Source organism: Chrysochloris asiatica, unplaced genomic scaffold (genome assembly GCF_000296735.1).
Source record: "Chrysochloris asiatica unplaced genomic scaffold, ChrAsi1.0 scaffold00306, whole genome shotgun sequence".
Taxonomy (NCBI): Eukaryota; Metazoa; Chordata; class Mammalia; order Afrosoricida; family Chrysochloridae; genus Chrysochloris; species Chrysochloris asiatica.
This window is the reverse complement of record NW_006408824.1, coordinates 2,862,454-2,866,642: the sequence shown is the minus strand read 5'-3', so window position 1 is coordinate 2,866,642 and position 4,189 is coordinate 2,862,454.

The window sequence follows — 4,189 nt, the reverse complement described above, 5'->3', positions numbered from 1 at the left end:
GAGAAACCTGAGCTGTTTGAAAATTCTATAAAAACCCTGCAGACAATGAATTCAGGGCTCTTTCCCTATTCTGATGCGTCGGATAAGGTTAGAGACCTGGCTCGAGCTTGAATAAACTTCCCTTATGTATTTGCATCGGTACATGGCTCCTGGGTGGCCTTTGGGGACCCCAAATTCTGGGCATAACACTTGCTCTCTTCTGGATCTGAATCTTGCATCTGGCTCATCCTCTGACTACTAGTTCTTTAAACATGAGCTAGTGGCCTGCTTTATTCCCTGCCAATCCTGGAAGTTGTCAGCAGCTTGCCTCTTACCTTGCCTCAACCTGACTCTGATCTGCCTATCCTGGTTCATCTGACCCTGAATTGAGACTTTCCTACCTCTACAACTGTGTGACACATTTCTTTGATATAAACTTCTCCTTTTATATACTTTAATGAACTACACTGGTTTTGCATCTCTAGAGCAGCCATTTGGTAACAAGAGTGGGTCTAAGAACAATCTCATAAAAATTTGTTTTCTGCAGGACAATGCACTGGACCTCAAGGTCAGATTGAACCACAAGGATTGAGGTTCAAACTCACCAGCCACTTTTTGGAAACCCCATGCAGGGTGCTGCCAATCCATTGGCATGAGGCAGTATTATTAATATGCAAAATATCACCACCAGTAAATCATGTACTGGAGAGTTGAAAGATTATGGGTGACTGTCATGATATCTTTCTGCAATTTTGTCAGGAAGAGAAGTATAAAGAAGTTGGTCTTAGTTGGTTCTATTTACAATAGAGCAAATGTTAAAGGAAAGAGACAAATTCAGGGCTTGTTGTTGTTAAGTGCCATGGATTTGGTGCCAACTCATAAAGACCCTATATGGGGTTTCTGAGGATCAGCTGGTGGGTTTGAACTGCCAAACTTGGGGTTCAAATTGACCTTCTAGTCTAGTGCATTATCCTGAAACACCACACCAGAAGTTAGGGCTAACAAGTCACAAATCAATAAAAGATCTACATAAAAATTCTAAAAGTTTCTACTTGTGCCCTGAATGAAAACTTTATTTTGTGTAGTAGCAGAGGTGATATTGCTGAAAACCAAACTCAGAGTCATGTTGGATGATGGGCTGAATTATAACACCAGCTGAATACCCAATCTCAAATGGTGTCTAATGTTAATGTGAGAGTACTCACTGGGGAGAAATTAGATCCTAAAAATTGAGATGGGGCCATATAGACAGATAATCAGGCATCTGGGGATTTATTATTGTTGTAAAGTCCTAGCAAGTCTGTTCTGACTCAAAGTGACCTTTAATTGCTCTTATGAGCAACTGGTGTCTTTGAATTGATGAGTAGCACTGCAGTGCTTTAAATTCCCTAACAGAACCACCCTTTTTAGCCCAGTGATGAAACTGAATAAGGTGTGGATGATAAATAACTGTCTGAGATATCACCTTGGTGTTAATGTATGAGGCAGTGCCTAGGGCAGCACTTGAGGCTGAATATGTCCAGAAACACAACCATCACCCATTATTGTTTCTAGACCTACAACTAGACTTAAATCTCAGTGAGCCCCAAAAGGTGAAGCACAAATGTGACACTGGAAGATGTACATTACATTCTAAAAGAATTGCTTGATTTTTCTAATATGTGCAAACAGAAGCATGCAGAATATGTATGGGAATAGCTATTAATTGTGTGGGATAATAGTGAAAGGAAACATAAGATTGGATCAGTGTGAGTTTCTTGATTTGGACCCACTAAGCACAGGTTCTTCAGGTTTCAGCTCCAGAGGTTAGGACAGGATATGATAGCTTTTGTTTTTGCTGTTTACTGAAGTAGGGATTTTACAGTGACCTACAATACATAAAGTTGAAATAATAGATCTTCCTGGCTATTCTGTAGATTAATGAATCCATAGGCTTTGGGGAATTGGCATGTTAGAGTGGATTTCTCAGGATACACCCATAATCCCACACATTGAGTGCTCAGAACACAATATTTACCACAATAGTGAGAAACAAGTTTGTGATGGGAGCCCCAGTGTTAGGCAGTTAGAACAGGGAAGACATGCTCAGAAATGTAGGAAACAACCTGACCTGACGGGGGAGTCTAGTAAAAGGGAAGACAGAAAAGGGGATTGCCTCGCAAATTAGACTTAATGCAGAAAACACTAAGACTGACCAGATGTAATGGGAAATAAGAAATAACCAATTATGGGTCCTAAATTATGAAAGGAAACCATAGGATCAGGAGACCCAGAGCCCATCCAGGAGGAAAACAATATAAACAGTGAAACCAGGAACTCACTCGACACTCCCCTCACTCACAAGTGGTAGCCCCCTCTTATCTTTGTGAGAACATCTGTGATTTTGCTTCTTTGAATTTCTAAATCTCTCATTATTTTCATGTGCTTATCTAGCCTACACAATATCAATTCTTCATAAGGGATAGTGAGACCATCATATCACTGTAATATTTTTGGTGCCTAAAGCAGGGAAACATTTGCACACTTTCTGAATCTCAGGAAAGTTCCTTTGACCACTAAGGTGACACACATGTTGGATAATAGCCGAATGTTCTGTCTCTTTAAATCAGGAACTCTCTCATACAACCTGAAATGTAAATGCAACTGACACCTCTAACTCAGTGCCCTTACCTGGTGCCTACTCTTTCTGTTGTCATATTTCTGTTCTTGATCCTGTCTTAAGGCAGACAGACATGATTGATATTATTTTCTGGGCAGTTAGTGGAGTCCAAAGACATAAAAGGCATTTCATTCCTCTAGTCCAAGGATTTATGGATGGAAGCCTGTTGGAATTGTTGTTGTCTTAAGATGGTGATATTTAGGCACCTCAGGAGGATTTCCTCTGCCAGAACTCACTGTAAAAATTGGATCCTGTTGTAGAGTACCATGTAAGGTTGAGCCTGCAGAGAACTCTTGAATCACCCCTACAACCTTTCGGGGTGTCTGGGGTAAACCAACAGTGAGGCAGTACCTAAGGCAGTTACTTGCCTTAGAAAAATCTGTCCATAATCATCACATCTATGGATCAAAACACCAAGTCAGAGACCCTCTGCCTTAAAGACACAGAGCTTTATGACGCTATTATTTCTGACCACATGTCAGTTTGCTTGGTCACTGCTGCTCTTTTACTGCCTCTGATAACTCCCCTTTAGAATGCTTACTGAAGAACTGGAACAGCCTTACTTTCTCAACCTACCAAAAAAGAAGTGAGGAACCAAAATATAAAAAAGAAAGCTGAGTTTCAATCATTCTACAATTTCTGGAATACTGGTGGGAAGCAGAGCAGAGAATCCAGAAAACACTGTTTTCAACACAAAACATAGATATCAGAGAAGAAACCTCAGGGAAAAATCATCAGAAGGAGCATTCATCAGGATTTGGGAGCATCAACCAAGCCCACATACAACACAAGAGGAAACCACCTATGGGAAAAGGATGATGAGCCTAGGAGGTCCTACAAACACAGACAATAAAAGTAGACTTCTGTGGGCTAGAACAGACACATTTTGCCAAAATTCTGGAAATCCCAACAATACCTGAACAGAGAAGATTTTAAAGGTTTCCACATTGTCAAGTGAAAGTGAAATACATACTCTATTGAAAATAAATATTTCACTGGAACACATGGTATGGAGAAGTTACCAAATAAAAACACACTCGTTACATTATTATTTGCTAATAATTAACCCCTACAAAAATTGAAGGTGTTAATTAATATTAAATAATATTTTAATGAACTCCTGCTGTGGCACTATGGGATAAAAACTGGAATGCTAATCACAAGGTTGACTGGTCAAACCCACCAACTGCTCCTTATATAGGATCATAATGAGTTAGAACTGACTCCATACACGCAACAACAACAATAATTGTGAGGGGGACACATGACTTGGTGATGTTTCATTCTTTTGTCCATAGGGCAGATATGAGTCAGAACCCACTCAAGGGCACCTAACAACAACAACATATTAATTGTTGTTGTTAGGTGTCATCTAATCAGTCACAACTCATAGCAGGCTTGTATTGTGTTTCCAAGGAGTAGTTTGTGGGTTTGTACCACCAACCATGTGGTTAACAGTCCAGGGCTTATTTCACTGTGCCACACCCACAACAGAAAACACAGCATTCATTACTTAGTATTTATTTAAATTCAGGAAAGTCAGAAATAATG